Genomic DNA, 25239 nt, shown 5'->3' with positions numbered 1-25239 from the left:
CCAGACCCATGTCCAATTCTCTCTATGCCAGATGGCTTCTGTCCTCCTCCTCCACACAATCCTCCTTGACCCAGATAAATGGGATGTTTCCTTTAAAGAAACATTTACATTTTCTATTTCACAATAACACATACTGGTTTTTTCTTATTAAAAGTGAAATAGGACATGTTCCAAGTGGTATTGTTGATTGTTTTCTAGGAGTGTCTCACAGGAATGGGAGTATTTGTCCCCAAAGGTTGGAGTTTCTCCCGGTGAGGTCTCACTTGCCTCAACCCTTAGAGAGTGTTTTGCAATCTGGGCTCAGATCCATAGCCTCACCGAGAGGGCTCTCCCTTGGGGAGAAGGGAAGGAAATCCCTCGATTCATCACAGTTCCTTTATCTATAGGTATATTTAAAAATAACAGTGATACATGTATAACTGTATGTAAAAGCTTATTGTGATTACACAATGATTGTATGTGCAACATTTTCAAATAGGGAATACATTACTGTTTAAACGTGCAAGCAATCATAAAATGTTTTGAGTTGAATTGGCTAATGTTGTTTTCTTGCTGATTGACCACGCTAAACTTCACTTCAGCCATGCTTCCATGTCCAAATGGGGAGGGTTCAGTGCTCCAGGAGATTTTGCTAGAATATCTGGCATGAATAAGGTTTGTTTGCCTTTCATCATGAAAACACATTGGGCCCGATTCATACCATCAGGAGCAGAAATGGTGCAAGAGCCGCGCACCGAAAAGAAGAAATATTGCGTGCCCCGTGTATTCATGGCATTACTAGATGTTGCGAAGGTAAAAACAAGCTGCGAGAGGAATGTCCACAACACGCCCCACGCCAGGGGAGTTGCTAGGTCTGGAAAAGACCCGGGGCTAAGCTGATGTCAGAACTGTTGGGACTGGGGGCTAGCTAGTCTTTTGGCTGTAGCTCCTGAGATTCTATCCGGGGCTACAACCAAAAGATCAGGGGCTATAGCCCCCTTAGCCCCCCCCTAGCAACGCCCACGCACAACAAAAATCAAGCTAAAGGCCAAACCGGGCACAAACCTCTGTGTCCATCTCTGGCCCACCATCCAGTACCGCTGTGAGAAGGCGTGCCCTCCCCCGCAAGCCCAGGCTGCACCCCTGTGAAATCGCAGGACTCTCTCATAAGTGGAGGCAGCACCCCAGCGAGATCGCACACCTCACCTCGCAAACCCAGGCTGCAATTGGAGGCTGCACCCCTGAAAAACCTCACTCCTCACCTCGCAAGCCCATGCTGCAATCCCGTGAAAATGCATGACTCCCTTGTAAGTGGAAGCTGCACCCCTGCAAAATGTTGCACCTCACCTCGCAAGCCCAGGCTGCACTCCAGCTACTCTGAACAAGGACACACATAAGTAACGGCTGTACTCCAGCTACTCTGCCCGAGGACCCACATAAGTAATATCTGCGCCGCAGCTACTCTGCATGAGGACCCACAGAATTAAGAGCTGCACCCCAGCTACTCTGTGCAAGGTCCCACGTAATTAAAGGCTACGCCCCAGCTACTCTGCGCAAGGCCACACCAAGGAATGTCTGCACCCCTATGAACCATCACTCCTACTCCCACTCCCACTGCACACAAAGTGCCAGCCCACACCCCAACTGCACACCAGGCTGCGCCCACACCACCCCACAGTATGGGGAGTGTTGTGTGTTGGTGGTCATCCATGCATTGAGTGGCAACCCCCCATGCATGACTGATGAGTGCATGTCACATCTCCACAGTCATGGCCACAACCCACCTGACAGTCACATAACGAAAACATAGCAAAATGAATGTAAACCACATGCTGCCCATGAACAAAGAGACAACAAACAATGTGTGTGCAACAACAGAAAAATGTATTACTAACATGTACACAAAAATAAACATGGATGTTGGAAGGGGGAACTGTTCAAGCGGAAAACAGAAAAAACAGAGACACACATGAACTATTTTCATGGGAAGCAGGCTCATTGATCGTCCCTTAGGTTATCCAGGGCAGACTCATATTCCTCCTCTTCCTCTTAGAGGTGGGCCATTGCCTGCTCCTGGATGGCTTGCAGGCTGTCCCTCATCCTCCTCTCCAGCACCCCTGCATCCCTGCAAGCCTCTTCCAGGATATGGACACACCTCTGTGCCCTCCTCTCCACTGCCTCTGCCTTGGCCCTGGCAAAGATGTGCCTCACAAGCCCGCTCCCTCTCCACCACCAGCAGCATCATCAGTTCGATCTGGACACACACCATGTCCCTTGAGCGGCGGGGCACCTCCTGCCTGGTCACCGTTGACCTCTGTGCAGCTTGCCTCTTTGATCTAAATTGGCCCTGGGAAGAGTGCCCCTGTGCACTGCCCTACTGCAGCTGCCTGTTCCAGCATGAACTGAATATGCACCCCCACCATCTTGATGTTGGTTGATGGGGGGGGTACTGTGCCAGCACTGTCCTGCTGTACCAGTTGCCACACTGATGCCTGGTCCTGTGTAGGAGCCTGGTCAGGCACAGCAGCCACCTCCAATGTACTCCCTTGGACATCCACCTCAGGCAGGGACATTCCAACCACCTGAATGGGTGCAGTGGGCATGACAGGAGTAGAGGGGGCTGTGATGAGAACCGGCAAGGAATGCCGCCTGGAGGATGACTGGGGTACAGAGGAGGCAGTGGAGGAGTGGACAGCTGAATGTGCCAGAGCACACAGACCACCCGAGAGTAGTGCATGCGTTAGTTGGGACATGGAGTTGCTCATTGATCCATGATGATCTGAGAGTCCCTCACGAATTACCCTCAAATCATCACAGATCACGCCCACCCGTCTCACAATCCCAGCCAGCAGGGCATGTGAAAGCTCTAGGGTGACCACCATGGCCCCAAAGTGTTTGATCCCTACTGCATCAGATGGATCAGGAATGGTATTGGAGAACATAATTAAAGAAAAGACAGACCAATTATTTTGTAAGTTAAATGAAACACACATGCAGACTGTCCCTACAGTGAAGAACAGCCTGTCCCTTTCCCTATGGATCTCTCCCTAGGAGACGGATGGTGCACCACCGATCTAAAAGGGGTAGCAGAAAGGAATTTTCCTATCCAACAAACAATAAAATATCAGATTTAGGTCACCAGGGTACCATATAAAAGTCAAAAACATACTATTGTATCTTTTTGAAAGTGACCTGACCCATCCTCTTATCTGGAATTTTTCTCTATGTTTTAATCACCAGTTTCTAGAGGTAGTCGTGCAAACTCAAACCTAGTGTTGATAGTAAAAGACTAATATGCTCCTTGAGATGCGTGAAAAACCCTAGAGGATGATACAGCTATCTAGCAATAAAAAACAAACATTATTTGTGATGTGTACGGATATATTGAGTTGGACATCGTCATCCGCATGAGAATACTCATGACTGGTTGGGTCGACCGGTTTCGATAATCATAGCTATTGGGATCATCTTCTTCAGGACCATTCATGCTTTTTGTAGGGTGTTATTCCCTCTCTAAGTCACCAACACAATCCAGGTGACACTTCCGCTTCCTGTGAGAAAACATAAGGTAGTGAAAACAGCAGGCTAAGTATACCCCCTATGGTAGCACGCATGTAAATGACTGCAAACTACTTTTGTGTGTATATTTTTACAGTCATTCTTAATTACAGTGCAATAACTGCAGGATCAACTAAGTAGCCTTTTAAAAGCTCCAGGTTCATGCGGGGAAAGGGGTGGGAAAAGGGGGGGGGGGTGAATAATATTAGCCCAAGACTGAGTGTATGGTGCCTAGAAAAAAATGTATTCTTATCTTACATAAAAGACCAGAGGGCACCTCTGTGGTGTAACGTGTTCCACATGTAACCCACAGTTATGGCAATTTTATCACATGCTAAATATCCTACCCGGGATCCATAAAGAGGTTATCTACCATGTTCGGGTAACCCCTTACATCAATTAGTGTAGGGTATATCTGCATCTCATGGCATCTGTCAATATAGATATAGATGTTACTCATACATCCGCTAGTATAGCAATTCTGTAAAATTGAATGGGAATGGAATCCCAGCTTACCTTAGTGGTTGTGTGATGGATGCAACGCATATTTATTCAAAGCTCAAGCTGTTTCATGCCGCAAGGCGTATTGTGTCTATGTGTTCCTATGGGGCTCATTAAGTATATGATTTTCCATATGTACTTATGGAGGTGCAGCCTGAATCCCCTCCTGGATTTCTCCAACCAACCCTTTGCGCTGGCCTTCATCTTCCTCCTCCTCCACGCCACCTCCATCTCCCTGGATGACTTCAGAGAGGCTTCTTCCCTCGATGGCTCCTCCATCCCTGCACCTTTTCCCACAGCCACTGAAGAGTCCCCTTCCACACCAACCTTCTGGGACGTACCCTCAGCAGCTGCACCTGATGGACCATCCGCACCCCCAGCCGACTCACCCTCAGATGAGGTGGACTCAAGTCGACCTGTCTGGGGAGTGCACTTACGCCTGGCAGTCTTGTCCATGACATGATGCTCCACAAGGATGCCTCCATCCTCTCCATGAGCCGCAGCAACTGTACAAACATAGTAGAGAAAATATTGACTTCAGTCATGGTTGCCAATAGATGTCTGGCATACACAAAATAAACATGGAGAGTCAGGACTCATTTCACATCCATGAACTGAGTTACACACAATGCACACAATTCACACACACACACGCATTTGAGCATCTGTGTCACATCCATCACATGTGCCTGCATGCATGCACTGGCAGTACTACCACACATAGACTTGGACATCATGCATGTCCCACACATGCCCACAACCCAGCCAGTCAACATCTGTCATGTCCAAGCACCTACACCACGCACACACCCTGCATGTGATCAACAACAAGCCATGGCTGTGCCATACACCAATGGACACTCAAATGCTACTATACAATGTCAAACACAAAACATGTCTGCCATTGGCATGAGATGGCAATGAGCTGCATCTCACAACACACACAACACAAACAGGATGTAGCACCTGCAAACATGCATTCCACACATACGCCGTAGGGCATACATCCCACACGGGTTCTCACCAGCGCATCCCGATGTCACTTCCAAACCAAGTACTGGGAGCGGAGGTCCGGGTAGAACCACTCAAGTACCCTCAGCAGTGTACCGGCGGAAGCAGTGGCAGGCTGAGTGGTGCAACTCCATGGTGGGTTCCATCTCGAGGGCTGCCAAAACCTTGATATGGCTGCGGGTCTTGAGATCGTCTCAATGTTTCTTCACCAGGTCCCTGGTGCAGACTGCCACCCCCTTTGCATTGATGGCAGTCGTGATCTCAGCCTTGTGTCGGAGCCCAGCTGTGTCAATGGGTTGTAGAGGGCATCATAGGCTTCCGGGACTTGATCCACCAGGATCCCAACTTCAATGCCAGTGAAGTTGGGTGCACTCTGCTTCAAGGTGGGGGTGCTGCCCTCACCAGATGATACAGATGGGCCAGACATGACACCCCTAGGTAGGTATGGGCCTCCTGGGTCCTGGATGAGTGTTGTGAAGTAACTGTGGTATTTGCAGAGGTGGATTTTCCTGGAATACAGTGGAGGTGGTTGCAGGGCCAACACAGGATTCCAGCAAAAGTGGGGCAGCTGGTACAAGAAGACAGTGCCGGTTGCAAGCAGGCACTCACACCCGAGCATGCAGCAGCACTGCGGGGGGTGAATGAGGCAAAGCCGGGCCGGAGGAGGCAAGTCAAGCAGCAGTGTGGAACACATCTCCGGAACACATCTCCTCACATGGCTCTCTTAGCCACGCCCCCGGACATGCAATTTCTTAATTGCTTCAAATATTGTGGGGGAGGAGTCACTCTCGAATACACAGCACGCTGACCCCACCAATTTGCATACTCCTCCACAATCAGCCAAAATTATATCAAGCACCATTCTATTTTGAAGTGCAATTAATCTTATTGCTTTTTGTTCCAATGCCATATTATAGAGTATATCTGTTGTCCCATTTATCTTTTTTTCTAACACCCTGGACAGTTTTCTTATATTCCATGAGTTTATTGCTTGTCTCCAAAATGGTATAAATGATTTTGCTATATCCCCAGCAATCTATCCAGCGATATCATCTCGTTGTGGCTGAGATCTAGATCATTTTTGCTATTTCAGAAGTTTTGGAAAGAAACACACCAGGTAAACGTATACCTAAATAACAGGTCCCTTCCCAAGTTCTAGGTAAGCATGGATAAGCCTGATCTCCACATATAAAATAGAGAGAACCTCCTATATTTAATGGTTTTTCTTCTTGTTCAAGTACAGCAATATTCATGCATCTAGTGAATGTTCCCACTGAGTAGGAACCTTTTTTCCGCAAGCAAAATGGGACAGAACGTGGACTATGATTAATAGTATAGGAGGGAGGCACAGCATTGTATTTCCTGCCAGAGCCATTTTAAAGGTGATTCGGGATGGGTAAGGCCTAGAGAGCCTATCTACAGGACTTGTTGTTACCAGTTTTATTTTGCTTCTTCTTGTAAATACGGAACAACCCAACGGTTCCAATACCAATCTTTCAAATTCATTTATGTTTGTTCCATCAAACTGACCAGTGACACTATCATTCCATTTTCCCAAAAATAGTGCTCTTATTGATGCATAGCAGGCGGTATTACGTGGCAAAGGATGTACATACCAACCCATTCCTCTTTCCCTGTGCTGGGGTAAATGGGAACAAACCCAACAATTGGACCTATTCAAGATAGCATGGGTCATATTCATAATCAGTACAATGTATTATTATCATATCTTTTTCTATGTTTCACTTCTTGTGAAGGGAGAGTATAAAAGAGCGCATGTACTGGGCTGCTCATGGTAGGAGCATTAGTAGCAGTCAGGAGAGAGTTTAAGGGACGCACAGTTTCTAGATACCAAAATATTGGGATCAGTGTAATCAAAATGCAAAGCGATATCATAATCATTAGCATATTACTCTTTCCGAACCAAGTCTTTCTTGGAGTAGGCTTATTCTCTATCTCTATATCATCAACAGCATCTCAGCAGGAGGGAGCAGGAGCAAATATAGGCATTGTCTGTAATGTTTATCTCAGGAAAAGTTTTTCAGTGTCCGTCGGGGAAAGTTCTCCAAAGCAACACACGTTAGCAACACACGTTCAGGCCAGTCCAGGCTAGCCTGCTTATATATGATAGCAAGCTGATGTTAAACTGCACAGAGCTCCAAAAAGGCAGGAGCAAGTGTTAATTTCATAGTGTCGGTACCATTTTTCCCTGCTTGTCCGCGCCAGGTTGCAAAGACCTTCACTTTCAATGGTAGCACCGGAAAACCGCATGTCAGAGCTTTCAAATTGATACAGCTCATAAGCTCCTTTTCCCTAGGCCTCCGTTCCCAGCTTCATCCATGAGCTAAGAACAAAGGCGAAACTAAAGCTGATGTCACAATCACTTCCGGATTCAGTTGGTTCCACACCGCTTTCCCAAGTGTCCCTTAAGCCCTCCTGCTCACCTGCAGTCTCCTCTTCTGCTGGGAGTCCAAATCTCCGAATCCTTAAGGTCTCTTCTCTGGAATGCAGATGGGGTCTGCCTCGAGAGGAAGCCACCCTGCCCCTCTAACTCGGGGCCTAGGGGGGCCCCCGAACCGGGGCAGACCGGTGAAGGGGAAAAAGCCCACAGGCACAAAAAACCCCTTCCTTGTTGGGTATGGTGACAGGATGCCGACAGGATACCAATTCGGAATTATTGGAATGGAAAAAAATGAACCAAACTCCTCCGGGGGAGTAGGAGGGAAGAGACGAAAGAAAGGGAAAAGGTGAGAGCCTAAGGAAGCGAAAACCGGAGGACTGAAATGGGATGGGGAAGCCAGAGAGGAACGAGAGAGCCGGGGAGACAAGGCAAGACGGACAAAATCACTGGAGAAGGAAGAGGATAGCAAGGCTCAGAAGAAAGGACTGGAGCGTACCAACCCGGAAGCCTAACGCGAATAGGTTGCAACGCGCGGACTTCCGGGTTGGCGCTCGTAATAAAGGACGCCGCTGGTCAGAAGGCGGAAAGCTAGACCGCTGCTGGAGAACGCACAGCGGCGTAACGGCTTTCTCAATGGCCGCTCCAGCGCCAGCGTCTCCACAGCTGCCAGCGACCGCCGTGCGTGACAGTATGCCCCCCTCCAGATCCAAACCCTCCGGGTTTTCCCGGATGTGTCCGGTGAAAACGCTTGACCAGTTGAGGAGCATGTACGTAGGACATGGGTTCCCAAGAATCCTCGGAACTGGGATAGTTCTTCCAAGACACAAGATATTCCAATCTGCCCCTGCGATATCTGGAATCTAAGATGGCAGATACCTCGTATTCTTCTGGCATAGACTTGGGATTACCCAATATCCCTGTGGTCTTCCTAACAGGGGTGTCTGGATCGACTGGACGGAGAAGAGAGGAGTGAAAGACCGGGTGTACTCGAGACAGGGACTTGGGGAGTTGTAATTTGTACGCCACTGGGTTAATTCTCTTGGTTATTCTGAAGGGTCCGATAAACCGGAGGGTTAGTTTGGTGGGGTGTACCCATCTGGGCAAGTATTTAGTAGATAACCAGACCCGATCGCCCTCCTGCCAATCGGGTCCTGGTAAACGACCTTGATCAGACAAATCCTAATACCTGCGTCTGGCAGATACTAAACCTTGTTGGGCGGTAGTGTGGGCTGTGGTTATTTGGTCTAAGGTGGATTCAATGGTGGGTATATTAGTGGGTGAGGAATCACTGGAGAAGGAAGAGGATAGCAAGGCTCAGAAGAAAGGACTGGAGCGAACCAACCCGGAAGCCTAACGCGAATAGGTTGCAACGCGCGGACTTCCGGGTTGGCGCTCGTAATAAAGGACGCCGCTGGTCAGAAGGCGGAAAGCTAGAACGCTGCTGGAGAACGCACAGCGGCGTAACGGCTTTCTCAATGGCCGCTCCAGCGCCAGCGTCTCCACAGCTGCCAGCGACCGCCGTGCGTGACAGCTGATCACTTCCGATTTTGTGAACGTAGATTGTACCTTACAGATCCAGGTACAGTATGATCGATGAACAATGCGCTCTCATTTCCAGATGCAGGATCAGTGCCAACTTGTGATACACTGCGTGCTGATAAGGCAGCACTCGGACAAAGTTGGGGCAACTTTGGCCTTTTGATCTTCTTTGCAATCTCTTCAAGCCCTTTCTCGGGCTTAGGAAGTACTTTTGACAGGGAACTGGCGATGATATCTTTGTGATCAAGTACAGCTGTCTTTCTTTCGACATCACGATCATCAATCTCTTTCTCATGTGGCAAAGGAAACAGAACTCTTTTCGTGTGTGTTGCGTGGATCCAGTGCTTGCGGCCATTCACTCGGACTGCAGTCTGCGTGGCCAATAGCACCTGGAAGGGTCCCGTCCAGCGCGGTGGAAGCAAAGATTTTCTTTCAAAAATGTTCACCAGAGTCCAGTCGCCAGGCTGCAGACAATGTCCCGGGCTGGTATATCTGACAGGAAGAGCCTCCTGCACCTGCTGATGAATCAAACGCAAGTTTTGAGTCAACTGTTGGCAGTAATCAATAAGTAATGGGTATTCAATATCCCTCAACCGTTTTGGTCGGGGCACGTTCCAGACATTCGCGGGTCTCCTCATCACGATCTCGTAATGGGAGAGACAGTCCTCTCTTGTACAGCTGTTTGCATGCAAAGTAAAGCTAGGGGTAGTGCATCGGGCCATTTCAAATTGCTCCCTGCACAGATTTTACTCAGATTGTTTTTCAAGATACTGTTTTGGCGTTCTACCAAACCAGCACTCATCAGGTGTCTGGCCGAATGGAATCGTTTTTCAATTTGGATAATATCAGAGCCGTAATAAAGTGCAGCTGTTGTCTGACCATATGACACAGGGTAGCCCGATTCAGGGAAAATATTCTTTTAGCATGGCTTTAGCTGAGGATACAGCTGTACAATCTTTCAAGGGATAGGCCTCTAACCATTTGCTGAATGCGCAGACCACTACAAGGACATACTTATAGTTTTGGCACCTCTCCATTTCTATGAAATCAAAATGGATGACTTCAAATGGCATAGACGGTGGGACAAAACTACCTACTGGTGTCACTGTTCCCTTTCCAAAGTTATGTTGTAAACAAGTCATACAACTCTGAACCAATCTTTCAGCAGTTTTTCTAATGTGTGGATTCTGCCATACAGAATCCAGGTGTTGAATAATTTTTCTACCACATATGTGTGTCGGACTGTGAGCCATAGTGACCATGACCATCACATAGGCATTTGGCAACATCCATCGGTTATTTTGCCTGTCCACCCAACAACCCTCAGAATCTAATTCTGCTGGACACTCAGAACAATTTTTTATTTCATCTACAGTAGCTTCTGCTTGGATCTCCCTAACTGTTGCAATTCAATTTTCTATCATGCAGGATACTTCTATTCTTTCGACATACATTTTTGTGTGTAAATCAGTGGCATTTTGTTTCGCAATTTTGTCTGCAAATGCTTTTCCCTTTCCTACATTACATGTTAATTTTTAATGTGCTTCACATTTCATTATCGCTAATCGCTTGGGAAGCAAAAGTGCTGACAAGAGATTCACTATCAAAGTGCCATGTTGGATTTTGGTTCCGTGTGATGTCAGGAAACCCCTTTCAGCCCATAATCGACCAATATTGTGTACCACCCCAAAGGCATACTGACTGTCAGTATATGTGTTTACATTGAGGTTTGCAGAAATTTCACATGCTCTTGTTAACACTATTATTTCTGCAGCTTGTGCTGAGTTATATGGGATTTGTTTGCTTTCTATAATAGTTTTCAGTGTAGTGATGGCATAAGCAGCAGTTGATGTGCCATCTGGTAATTTAAAACAAGAACCATCACAAAAAGTTCTTCATCTGGCTCTTTCTGTGGGGTGTCAGTTAGGTCAATTCTTCCTTTTGTCTCTTGCTCAGTAACCATTAAGCAATCATGGGGGAATTGTTTTCCACCCCCTTTCTCATTTGGAGGAGGCATTAACTCAGCCAGATTTAAAGCGCAACATCTCTTAATTTGGATATGCGGTGCAAATAGAACAATATAATACCTTGTTATTCTGGCTGATGTAAGATGTTGCGTCTGCGTTCTATTTAAAAGAACGTCCACTTAATGAGGTACCATTGCGGTTAAAGCGTGACCTAAAACCATTCCCTCTGTTTGTTCTTCTGATGCAGCAGCTGCCGAAAGACAGCTTGCAAACAATGCAGCACACGATGTGTGTTCTCAAACACCCTGAGATGCGAGAGAGAGCGAACAGCTCTCAAGCAGCAATATATATGTACATTAGACATATTGTTTGTTAATGCAATTCGACCCGCCCTCATACTTGTCATACAGGCTAGGGTTCAGTGATTGACAATTATGACAATTATGACACGTTATGACAAGTCTTCATTCAGCCTAAACATAATTATTTTAGCAAAGGCAGCAGAGACAGGTTTCTGTTATGAGCAACATGGAGCTCTGGCTCGGCAAGGATATCGTGTTCTTAGCAGGGAGACATACCTTACTATGTTATCTGTGTGTTTCGGCTCATGAGCTAAGGGTAAGATAGTTCTGAAGCAGAAAATACCACTCTCTGTGAAGGGGCACCGCTTGGAGAATATAATTCATGTTTAACTGCCTTTTACAACAGCGCTTGCAAGACAAACCGGCACCTGGACTACTGATTAGATGCGGTTTCTGATCGACTTCAAGGACTTAGTGAGAGAGAAAAACAATGTATTTCTGTACAGTTTGACATTCCTGTCTGTGTTAGTATTTCAGCGTTCAAGCCGTGGCCTCGCACGGTGTGCGAGTCTAAAACATAGAATACATTTGCAAAGCATTATGACAGAAGGAAAAAAGCAAATGGCCGACCTCTGGTTACATTGACGATTCTAGGATTGCGATGTTTGTCACATGATTCGAATGGCTTCTGACCAACATATTATACATACTATAGGGTTGCTTTTCTGGTCTAACACGCCAGAAGAGTCTGACCCAGGACTACACATCCTTCGTCATCAACGGCAGAAGATTGTCATTGCACCTTCTGTTAAGACCCTTGGGATCTTCCTCGACTCTTTGCTCTCCATGTCCCGCTACGTCAACCATATCGCTTTGACATCAGGCTACGCAATTAAACTAATCAACCCCAACAAACCTTTCCTCACTACCACTAACCGTCTGGAAGTTGCACTAGTACTAATATGCTCGAAACTTGACTACAGCAACTCCCTGATTTGCGGCACTTCAGAAAAAACCTGCGCAAACTTCAAACTACCCAGAACAATGCTCTCAGAGCCGCCCTTAACATTGGCAAAAATGACCACATATCAGGGGTCAGGAGATCTGCCCACTGGCTTCCAGTTAAGGATAGAATCACTTTTAAAATCCTATCCCTCACCCATCGCTGCCTCTCGAATCATGTTCCAGGCTACCTTGCTGCCAATCTAAGAAAAAACACTTTTGGCAATTCTTGCCATTGCATTTCGGTGCTGTACTGCCCCTGGGCAGGACAAAGACTGATATGCAAATGGATATTTCCCATCTGTGAAAGGCACAGTGAGTAAAAGCAGTGGCTGCGAACTCTCAAGTGGTTAATAACCACTGAACAGTTTGTCAAGTCTGTTCTTTCGAGAGAGGGGCGCCCGCTACCTTTGCAAAACTATTTTTCAAGGAACCTGGGATTGGTAACCCTACGTCTCCTGGGGGCAACCAGACGTGGTCTCCCTCTCACTGTGCTTAGAGAGGCATCAGCTTCACCTCACTGATGATCCCCAACAAGGGTGAAACATGTGTATGGGGTTGCTGGTGGTACTCTCGTTCAGGTTGGAATTGCCATTGCATTTCGGTGCTGGACTGCCCCTGGGCAGGACAAAGACTGATATGCAAATGGATATTTCCCATCTGTGAAAGGCACAGTGAGTAAAAGCAGTGGCTGCGAACTCTCAAGTGGTTAATAACCACTGAACAGGTTATCAGGCCTTGTTCTGTCGAGAGAGGGGCGCCCGCTACCTTTGCAAACTAAATTTCAAGGAACCTGGGATTGGTAACCCTAGGTCTCCTGGGGGCAACCAGACGTGGTCGCCCTCTCACTGTGCTTAGAGAGGCATCAGCTTCACCTCACTGATGATCCCCAACAAGGGTGAAACACGTGTATGGGGTTGCTGGTGGTACTCTCGTTCAGGTTGGAATTGCCATTGCATTTCGGTGCTGGACTGCGCCTGGGCAGGACAAAGACTGATATGCAAATGGATATTTCCCATCTGTGAAAGGCACAGTGAGTAAACGCAGTGGCTGCAAACTCTCACGTGGTTAATTACCACTGAACAGGTTATCAGACCTTGTTCTGTCGAGAGAGGGGCGCCCGCTACCTTTGCAAACTAAATTTCAAGGAACCTGGGATTGGTAACCCTAGGTCTCCTGGGGGCAACCAGACGTGGTCTCCCTCTCACCGTGCTTAGAGAGGCATCAGCTTCACCTCACTGATGATCCCCAACAAGGGTGAAACACTTGTATGGGGTTGCTGGTGGTACTCTCGTTCAGGTTGGAATTGCCATTTCATTTTGGTGCTGGACTGCCCCTGGGCAGGACAAAGACTGATATGCAAATGGATATTTCCCATCTGTGAAAGGCACAGTGAGTAAAAGCAGTGGCTGCGAACTCTCAAGTGGTTAATAACCACTGAACAGGTTATCAGGCCTTGTTCTGTCGAGAGAGGGGCGCCCGCTACCTTTGCAAACTAAGAAAAAACACCTCAGAAAGACCCATTAGGCCTGCCTACAGTCACCACCTCGTCACCCCAAAGTTCAATCGTGCTGAAGCCGGGGGCACCAGCTTCCCAGTATGTGCGCCGTCTCTCTGGAAAAAGCAACCCCCTCACCTACGTGCAGAGCCTTCCTACAATGTTTTAAGAAAGCATCTTAAAACATTGTTGTTCAATTGACATGCCTCCCCTCTGCCCGGCCCCCACTGACGTCTGCTTTCTATACATGTAACAAGCACCTAGATGCCTATGGGCTGTGCACGCTGCTATAAATGTACAAATAAATAGATACATTTGGGTACATGGCTCTCTAACTTTCAGACATTTGTTGTCACTAGGGGCGAACATGAACCCCTTCGAAATCTGTATCCATAGACAAACCAACATACTTTGTTTTGAATGTAGCTGAATTGATGTATGCATATCAATGGTTCATGTGCTTGCTATTGTTCATTTCATGTGTTAAGGATATTCCTGTATAATATGTTGATAGATAAGTAAACATTATATGCAGAGGTGTTTCTGGCTACCATATTTTCATTCTCTGGATTTTCTTATGTTTATGGACTTTATGTGGTTGGAAATTGATCACTAATGGGCTAGCCGTTCAGGCTAGCTGTATATGTACTTTTCTGTCCTGTTATTCATTTTTATATTCTAAATTACTGCTGCTTTGTGCTACGGATGGTCCTGTTACTTCATGTGAAAAGGTTGGTCATGTGTTTGTATGTACATTACAGTGTGTGTCTCCTATTCATATTCTAAATGCACCGATCCAGCTGCCTAATCCGGATTTCTTTTGTACTGAACATTCATATTCCACATTTAGCTGTGGTAAGAAGAATAGAAGTGGGTCTCGTTCTGTAGAAATGTGTGTATTTTTGTATGTTCATCGTCCCTTGCTCTTGTGTGTTCATAATGGAGTGAAAAAACTGGAGGGGGGGTCTGTGAAATATATGGGTGGGGTAGAGGCACAGAGTCACCCCAGCCAAGGCTCTCAAATGGTAAGAGTGGACGAGCAACCAGGACTGAGACTCAAGGGAGGTAATGCAGGATGGTTGTTAGGTACAGTGAAACCCCAAGCCCTCCACAATAGAATGTCCAAACACTATGGGATGTGCTAGTAAAGTTCTTTTATAAACTGTGAATAAATACAAATAAATAAGACTCACTTTGTACTATGAAATTCTACCCAAATAGTTAACATAATATATGCAGTACTATTTGGTACCACAGTTAATCTTATTTCAGCAATAATCCACCAACTGGTAATAGTTATTAAAAAGCATTACAATAACGAAACATTGTTTAACCCCACAGTCAATTCATGTAGAAATGTAAGTAATACTTTAAAACACTGGCAGAATACTTTTCAGAATAAAAATGCAATTCTGTGTGGAGATCCGCCACATGGGCAACCTGTAAAAAAACTGTGAGCTATACATTGCTTGTATGTCAACGCCCAGTCCTTATATGCTCATTAATTGTCTGCTTTTGTTTCTACAGATCCCACCATCCTAAAGTACCTGGAAAGCAACAGGAGAGCCCAGCCCAAGATGAATCTGGGATCATTGGATGGAACCTGCGGGAGGAAGCCCCTCTTCCTCGTCATTGTACCTTGGCTGCCTTGGAAGGTGAAGTGGTGGTGTCTCTCAGCTTTTCTCGACAATACCCTTTGAGAATGGACCTCTTCTGGAAGAAGTCACTGGGTCATTGCGGTCATGCAGGAGAAGGGTACCAAGCAGTGCCGGAAAGGCAGCAGTGAAGGTCTGTCACAGTGGCCTTCTTGGTCGGGTTGCTACGCCGGCTCTGGATGTCAAATGAAGCTAAAACTCACTGTGGACCTCAACAAGGTAAGGAGGTAAGGATGAGTATTTTTGTTTTTGTCGATGACCTCTTGATTTCAATACAACAGTCTCTGTAATTAAACTGCGATGAGTAAGATTGGCCCCATGGTGATTTTCATCAATTCCTCTAGGGTTTAATATTACAGTTTTTTATCTTGACTGGGATGAGTAGGATTTCTCCCATAATGATTTTCCGCCCCCCTCCGGGTCACTCATTTTCCCTATTACCTGTTGCTCTTAGGGATAACATCATTGGGGCCTCTACTCGCTCTGGTCAGTTCTCTCTTCTGCCTGACTGGCCTCTGTTGCTCCTTCAATCCTTCAACCTTTGCGCCGTTTTCTAGTATGGTCATTTGGTATTACTATTACCGCTATGTTCCGTGTCTTCAGTCATGCAGCAGTCTCAGCGTTTATGGGACAGCCGGTCCACCACAAGCTTTCCATGATCATGCCACCACTTTCCTTCTCTCTCTCTCTCTCACACTGATTACCAGGATGCCCACAGCCGGCTTTATATCTATTGTTCGCCTCTTGGTAAGATGCAGCGCGTCTACTTCCATTTCTCGTTCTCTTCTGGTCACAGGACGCTGTACGTCTGACTTTGTCTCTGTGCGAGCTTTCCCGCTGGTTTGTAACTCACTGGTTTTCTCTCTTCTCCAATCTCCTACCCTCTCACCGTAGACGTGGTGAGGGACTTCCCAGACCCATGTCCAATTCTCTCTATGCCAGATGGCTTCTGTCCTCCTCCTCCACACAATCCTCCTTGACCCAGATAAATGGGATGTTTCCTTTAAAGAAACATTTACATTTTCTATTTCACAATAACACATACTGGTTTTTTCTTATTAAAAGTGAAATAGGACATGTTCCAAGTGGTATTGTTGATTGTTTTCTAGGAGTGTCTCACAGGAATGGGAGTATTTGTCCCCAAAGGTTGGAGTTTCTCCCGGTGAGGTCTCACTTGCCTCAACCCTTAGAGAGTGTTTTGCAATCTGGGCTCAGATCCATAGCCTCACCGAGAGGGCTCTCCCTTGGGGAGAAGGGAAGGAAATCCCTCGATTCATCACAGTTCCTTTATCTATAGGTATATTTAAAAATAACAGTGATACATGTATAACTGTAGGTAAAAGCTTATTGTGATTACACAATGATCGTATGTGCAACATTTTCAAATAGGGAATACATTACTGTTTAAACGTGCAAGCAATCATAAAATGTTTTGAGTTGAATTGGCTAATGTTGTTTTCTTGCTGATTGACCACGCTAAACTTCACTTCAGCCATGCTTCCATGTCCAAATGGGGAGGGTTCAGTGCTCCAGGAGATTTTGCTAGAATATCTGGCATGAATAAGGTTTGTTTGCCTTTCATCATGAAAACACATTGGGCCCGATTCATACCATCAGGAGCAGAAATGGTGCAAGAGCCGCGCACCGAAAAGAAGAAATATTGCGTGCCCCGTGTATTCATGGCATTACTAGATGTTGCGAAGGTAAAAACAAGCTGCGAGAGGAATGCCCACAACACGCCCCACGCCAGGGGAGTTGCTAGGTCTGGAAAAGACCCGGGGCTAAGCTGATGTCAGAACTGTTGGGACTGGGGGCTAGCTAGTCTTTTGGCTGTAGCTCCTGAGATTCTATCCGGGGCTACAACCAAAAGATCAGGGGCTATAGCCCCCTTAGCCCCCCCCTAGCAACGCCCACGCACAACAAAAATCAAGCTAAAGGCCAAACCGGGCACAAACCTCTGTGTCCATCTCTGGCCCACCATCCAGTACCGCTGTGAGAAGGCGTGCCCTCCCCCGCAAGCCCAGGCTGCACCCCTGTGAAATCGCAGGACTCTCTCATAAGTGGAGGCAGCACCCCAGCGAGATCGCACACCTCACCTCGCAAACCCAGGCTGCACTCCTGCGAAAACGTGGGCCTCGCTGGTAATTGGAGGCTGCACCCCTGAAAAACCTCACTCCTCACCTCGCAAGCCCATGCTGCACCCCCGTGAAAATGCATGACTCCCTTGTAAGTGGAAGCTGCACCCCTGCACAATGTTGCACCTCACCTCGCAAGCCCAGGCTGCACTCCAGCTACTCTGAACAAGGACACACATAAGTAACGGCTGTACTCCAGCTACTCTGCCCGAGGACCCACATAAGTAATATCTGCGCCGCAGCTACTCTGCATTAGGACCCACAGAATTAAGAGCTGCACCCCAGCTACTCTGTGCAAGGTCCCACGTAATTAAAGGCTACGCCCCAGCTACTCTGCGCAAGGCCACACCAAGGAATGTCTGCACCCCTGTGAACCATCACTCCTACTCCCACTCCCACTGCACACAAAGTGCCAGCCCACACCCCAACTGCACACCAGGCTGCGCCCACACCACCCCACAGTATGGGGAGTGTTGTGTGTTGGTGGTCATCCATGCATTGAGTGGCAACCCCCCATGCATGACTGATGAGTGCATGTCACATCTCCACAGTCATGGCCACAACCCACCTGACAGTCACATAACGAAAACATAGCAAAATGAATGTAAACCACATGCTGCCCATGAACAAAGAGACAACAAACAATGTGTGTGCAACAACAGAAAAATGTATTACTAACATGTACACAAAAATAAACATGGATGTTGGAAGGGGGAACTGTTCAAGCGGAAAACAGAAAAAACAGAGACACACATGAACTATTTTCATGGGAAGCAGGCTCATTGATCGTCCCTTAGGTTATCCAGGGCAGACTCATATTCCTCCTCTTCCTCTTAGAGGTGGGCCATTGCCTGCTCCTGGATGGCTTGCAGGCTGTCCCTCATCCTCCTCTCCAGCACCCCTGAATCCCTGCAAGCCTCTTCCAGGATATGGACACACCTCTGTGCCCTCCTCTCCACTGCCTCTGCCTTGGCCCTGGCAAAGATGTGCCTCACAAGCCCGCTCCCTCTCCACCACCAGCAGCATCATCAGTTCGATCTGGACACACACCATGTCCCTTGAGCGGCGGGGCACCTCCTGCCTGGTCACCGTTGACCTCTGTGCAGCTTGCCTCTTTGATCTAAATTGGCCCTGGGAAGAGTGCCCCTGTGCACTGCCATACTGCAGCTGCCTGTTCCAGCATGAACTGCATATGCACCCCCACCATCTTGATGTTGGTTGATGGGGGGGGGTACTGTGCCAGCACTGTCCTGCTGTACCAGTTGCCACACTGATGCCTGGTCCTGTGTAGGAGCCTGGTCAGGCACAGCAGCCACCTCCAATGTACTCCCTTGGACATCCACCTCAGGCAGGGACATTCCAACCACCTGAATGGGTGCAGTGGGCATGACAGGAGTAGAGGGGGCTGTGACGAGAACCGGCAAGGAATGCCGCCTGGAGGATGACTGGGGTACAGAGGAGGCAGTGGAGGAGTGGACAGCTGAATGTGCCAGAGCACACAGACCACCCGAGAGTAGTGCATGCGTTAGTTGGGACATGGAGTTGCTCATTGATCCATGATGATCTGAGAGTCCCTCACGAATTACCCTCAAATCATCACAGATCACGCCCACCCGTCTCACAATCCCAGCCAGCAGGGCATGTGAAAGCTCTAGGGTGACCACCATGGCCCAAAAGTGTTTGATCCCTACTGCATCAGATGGATCAGGAATGGTATTGGAGAACATAATTAAAGAAAAGACAGACCAATTATTTTGTAAGTTAAATGAAACACACATGCAGACTGTCCCTACAGTGAAGAACAGCCTGTCCCTTTCCCTATGGATCTCTCCCTAGGAGACGGATGGTGCACCACCGATCTAAAAGGGGTAGCAGAAAGGAATTTCCCTATCCAACAAACAATAAAATATCAGATTTAGGTCACCAGGGTACCATATAAAAGACAAAAACATACTATTGTATCTTTTTGAAAGTGACATGACCCATCCTCTTATCTGGAATTTTTCTCTATGTTTTAATCACCAGTTTCTAGAGGTAGCCGTGCAAACTCAAACCTAGTGTTGATAGTAAAAGACTAATATGCTCCTTGAGATGCGCGAAAAACCCTAGAGGATGATACAGCTATCTAGCAATAAAAAACAAACATTATTTGTGATGTGTACGGATATATTGAGTTGGACATCGTCATCCGCATGAGAACACTCATGACTGGTTGGGTCGACCGGTTTCGATAATCATAGCTATTGGGATCATCTTCTTCAGGACCATTCATGCTTTTTGTAGGGTGTTATTCCCTCTCTAAGTCACCAACACAATCCAGGTGACACTTCCGCTTCCTGTGAGAAAACATAAGGTAGTGAAAACAGCAGGCTAAGTATACCCCCTATGGTAGCACGCATGTAAATGACTGCAAACTACTTTTGTGTGTATATTTTTACAGTCATTCTTAATTACAGTGCAATAACTGCAGGATCAACTAAGTAGCCTTTTAAAAGCTCCAGGTTCATGCGGGGAAAGGGGTGGGAAAAGGGGGGGGGAATAATATTAGCCCAAGACTGAGTGTATGGTGCCTAGAAAAAAATGTGTTCTTATCTTACATAAAAGACCAGAGGGCACCTCTGTGGTGTAACGTGTTCCACATGTAACCCACAGTTATGGCAATTTTATCACATGCTAAATATCCTACCCGGGATCCATGAAGAGGTTATCTACCATGTTCGGGTAACCCCTTACATCAATTAGTGTAGGGTATATCTGCATCTCATGGCATCTGTCAATATAGATATAGATGTTACTCATACATCCGCTAGTATAGCAATTCTGTAAAATTGAATGGGAATGGAATCCCAGCTTACCTTAGTGGTTGTGTGATGGATGCAACGCATATTTATTCAAAGCTCAAGCTGTTTCATGCCGCAATGCGTATTGTGTCTATGTGTTCCTATGGGGCTCATTAAGTATATGATTTTCCATATGTACATATGGAGGTGCAGCCTGAATCCCCTCCTGGATTTCTCCAACCAACCCTTTGCGCTGGCCTTCATCTTCCTCCTCCTCCACGCCACCTCCATCTCCCTGGATGACTTCAGAGAGGCTTCTTCCCTCGATGGCTCCTCCATCCCTGCACCTTTTCCCACAGCCACTGAAGAGTCCCCTTCCACACCAACCTTCTGGGACGTACCCTCAGCAGCTGCACCTGATGGACCATCCGCACCCCCAGCCGACTCACCCTCAGATGAGGTGGACTCAAGTCGACCTGTCTGGGGAGTGCACTTACGCCTGGCAGTCTTGTCCATGACATGATGCTCCACAAGGATGCCTCCATCCTCTCCATGAGCCGCAGCAACTGTACAAACATAGTAGAGAAAATATTGACTTCAGTCATGGTTGCCAATAGATGTCTGGCATACACAAAATAAACATGGAGAGTCAGGACTCATTTCACATCCATGAACTGAGTTACACACAATGCACACAATTCACACACACACACGCATTTGAGCATCTGTGTCACATCCATCACATGTGCCTGCATGCATGCACTGGCAGTACTACCACACATAGACTTGGACATCATGCATGTCCCACACATGCCCACAACCCAGCCAGTCAACATCTGTCATGTCCAAGCACCTACACCACGCACACACCCTGCATGTGATCAACAACAAGCCATGGCTGTGCCATACACCAATGGACACTCAAATGCTACTATACAATGTCAAACACAAAACATGTCTGCCATTGGCATGAGATGGCAATGAGCTGCATCTCACAACACACACAACACAAACAGGATGTAGCACCTGCAAACATGCATTCCACACATACACCGTAGGGCATACATCCCACAGGGGTTCTCACCAGCGCATCCCGATGTCTCTTCCAAACCAAGTACTGGGAGCGGAGGTCCGGGTAGAACCACTCAAGTACCCTCAGCAGTGTACCGGCGGAAGCAGTGGCAGGCTGAGTGGTGCAACTCCATGGTGGGTTCCATCTCGAAGGCTGCCAAAACCTTGATATGGCTGCGGGTCTTGAGATCGTCCCAATGTTTCTTCACCAGGTCCCTGGTGCAGACTGCCACCCCCTTTGCATTGATGGCAGTCGTGATCTCAGCCTTGTGTCGGAGCCCAGCTGTGTCAATGGGTTGTAGAGGGCATCATAGGCTTCCGGGACTTGATCCACCAGGATCCCAACTTCAATGCCAGTGAAGTTGGGTGCACTCTGCTTCAAGGTGGGGGTGCTGCCCTCACCAGATGATACAGATGGGCCAGACATGGCACCCCTAGGCAGGTATGGGCCTCCTGGGTCCTGGATGAGTGTTGTGAAGTAACTGTGGTATTTGCAGAGGTGGATTTCCCTGGAATACAGTGGAGGTGGTTGCAGGGCCAACACAGGATTCCAGCAAAAGTGGGGCAGCTGGTACAAGAAGACAGTGCTGGTTGCAAGCAGGCACTCACACCCGAGCATGCAGCAGCACTGCGGGGGGTGAATGAGGCAAAGCCGGGCCGGAGGAGGCAAGTCAAGCAGCAGTGTGGAACACATCTCCCGAACACATCTCCTCACATGGCTCTCTTAGCCACGCCCCCGGACATGCAATTTCTTAATTGCTTCAAATATTGTGGGGGAGGAGTCACTCTCGAATACACAGCACGCTGACCCCACCAATTTGCATACTCCTCCACAATCAGCCAAAATTATATCAAGCACCATTCTATTTTGAAGTGCAATTAATCTGATTGCTTTTTGTTCCAATGCCATATTATAGAGTATATCTGTTGTCCCATTTATCTTTTTTTCTAACACCCTGGACAGTTTTCTTATATTCCATGAGTTTATTGCTTGTCTCCAAAATGGTATAAATGATTTTGCTATATCCCCAGCAATCTATCCAGCGATATCATCTCGTTGTGGCTGAGATCTAGATCATTTTTGCTATTTCAGAAGTTTTGGAAAGAAACACACCAGGTAAACGTATACCTAAATAACAGGTCCCTTCCCAAGTTCTAGGTAAGCATGGATAAGCCTGATCTCCACATATAAAATAGAGAGAACCTCCTATATTTAATGGTTTTTCTTCTTGTTCAAGTACAGCAATATTCATGCATCTAGTGAATGTTCCCACTGAGTAGGAACCTTTTTTCCGCAAGCAAAATGGGACAGAACGTGGACTATGATTAATAGTATAGGAGGGAGGCACAGCATTGTATTTCCTGCCAGAGCCATTTTAAAGGTGATTCGGGATGGGTAAGGCCTAGAGAGCCTATCTACAGGACTTGTTGTTACCAGTTTTATTTTGCTTCTTCTTGTAAATACAGAACAACCCAACGGTTCCAATACCAATCTTTCAAATTCATTTATGTTTGTTCCATCAAACTGACCAGTGACACTATCATTCCATTTTCCCAAAAATAGTGCTCTTATTGATGCATAGCAGGCGGTATTACGTGGCAAAGGATGTACATACCAACCCATTCCTCTTTCCCTGTGCTGGGGTAAATGGGAACAAACCCAACAATTGGACCTATTCAAGATAGCATGGGTCATATTCATAATCAGTACAATGTATTATTATCATATCTTTTTCTATGTTTCACTTCTTGTGAAGGGAGAGTATAAAAGAGCGCATGTACTGGGCTGCTCATGGTAGGAGCATTAGTAGCAGTCAGGAGAGAGTTTAAGGGACGCACAGTTTCTAGATACCAAAATATTGGGATCAGTGTAATCAAAATGCAAAGCGATATCATAATCATTAGCATATTACTCTTTCCGAACCAAGTCTTTCTTGGAGTAGGCTTATTCTCTATCTCTATATCATCAACAGCATCTCAGCAGGAGGGAGCAGGAGCAAATATAGGCATTGTCTGTAATGTTTATCTCAGGAAAAGTTTTTCAGTGTCCGTCGGGGAAAGTTCTCCAAAGCAACACACGTTAGCAACACACGTTCAGGCCAGTCCAGGCTAGCCTGCTTATATATGATAGCAAGCTGATGTTAAACTGCACAGAGCTCCAAAAAGGCAGGAGCAAGTGTTAATTTCATAGTGTCGGTACCATTTTTCCCTGCTTGTCCGCGCCAGGTTGCAAAGACCTTCACTTTCAATGGTAGCACCGGAAAACCGCATGTCAGAGCTTTCAAATTGATACAGCTCATAAGCTCCTTTTCCCTAGGCCTCCGTTCCCAGCTTCATCCATGAGCTAAGAACAAAGGCGAAACTAAAGCTGATGTCGCAATCACTTCCGGATTCAGTTGGTTCCACACCGCTTTCCCAAGTGTCCCTTAAGCCCTCCTGCTCACCTGCAGTCTCCTCTTCTGCTGGGAGTCCAAATCTCCGAATCCTTAAGGTCTCTTCTCTGGAATGCAGATGGGGTCTGCCTCGAGAGGAAGCTACCCTGCCCCTCTAACTCGGGGCCTAGGGGGGCCCCCAAACCGGGGCAGACCGGTGAAGGGGAAAAAGCCCACAGGCACAAAAAACCCCTTCCTTGTTGGGTATGGTGACAGGATGCCGACAGGATACCAATTCGGAATTATTGGAATGGAAAAAAATGAACCAAACTCCTCCGGGGGAGTAGGAGGGAAGAGACGAAAGAAAGGGAAAAGGTGAGAGCCTAAGGAAGCGAAAACCGGAGGACTGAAATGGGATGGGGAAGCCAGAGAGGAACAAGAGAGCCGGGGAGACAAGGCAAGACGGACAAAATCACTGGAGAAGGAAGAGGATAGCAAGGCTCAGAAGAAAGGACTGGAGCGTACCAACCCGGAAGCCTAACGCGAATAGGTTGCAACACGCGGACTTCCGGGTTGGCGCTCGTAATAAAGGACGCCGCTGGTCAGAAGGCGGAAAGCTAGACCGCTGCTGGAGAACGCACAGCGGCGTAACTGCTTTCTCAATGGCCGCTCCAGCGCCAGCGTCTCCACAGCTGTGCGTGACAGTATGCCCCCCTCCAGATCCAAACCCTCCGGGTTTTCCCGGATGTGTCCGGTGAAAACGCTTGACCAGTTGAGGAGCATGTACGTAGGACATGGGTTCCCAAGAATCCTCGGAACTGGGATAGTTCTTCCAAGACACAAGATATTCCAATCTGCCCCTGCGATATCTGGAATCTAAGATGGCAGATACCTCGTATTCTTCTGGCATAGACTTGGGATTACCCAATATCCCTGTGGTCTTCCTAACAGGGGTGTCTGGATCGACTGGACGGAGAAGAGAGGAGTGAAAGACCGGGTGTACTCGAGACAGGGACTTGGGGAGTTGTAATTTGTACGCCACTGGGTTAATTCTCTTGGTTATTCTGAAGGGTCCGATAAACCGGAGGGTTAGTTTGGTGGGGTGTACCCATCTGGGCAAGTATTTAGTAGATAACCAGACCCGATCGCCCTCCTGCCAATCGGGTCCTGGTAAACGACCTTGATCAGACAAATCCTTATACCTGCGTCTGGCAGATACTAAACCTTGTTGGGCGGTAGTGTGGGCTGTGGTTATTTGGTCTAAGGTGGATTCAATGGTGGGTATATTAGTGGGTGAGGAATCACTGGAGAAGGAAGAGGATAGCAAGGCTCAGAAGAAAGCACTGGAGCGTACCAACCCGGAAGCCTAACGCGAATAGGTTGCAACGCGCGGACTTCCGGGTTGGCGCTCGTAATAAAGGACGCCGCTGGTCAGAAGGCGGAAAGCTAGACCGCTGCTGGAGAACGC

This window comes from Ambystoma mexicanum, chromosome 2p (genome assembly GCF_040938575.1).
Source record: "Ambystoma mexicanum isolate Mex_15411 chromosome 2p, UKY_AmexF1_1, whole genome shotgun sequence".
In the NCBI taxonomy this organism is placed as follows: Eukaryota; Metazoa; Chordata; class Amphibia; order Caudata; family Ambystomatidae; genus Ambystoma; species Ambystoma mexicanum.
The sequence above is the reverse complement of the archived record's forward strand: the minus strand, read 5'-3'. Positions refer to the sequence as shown.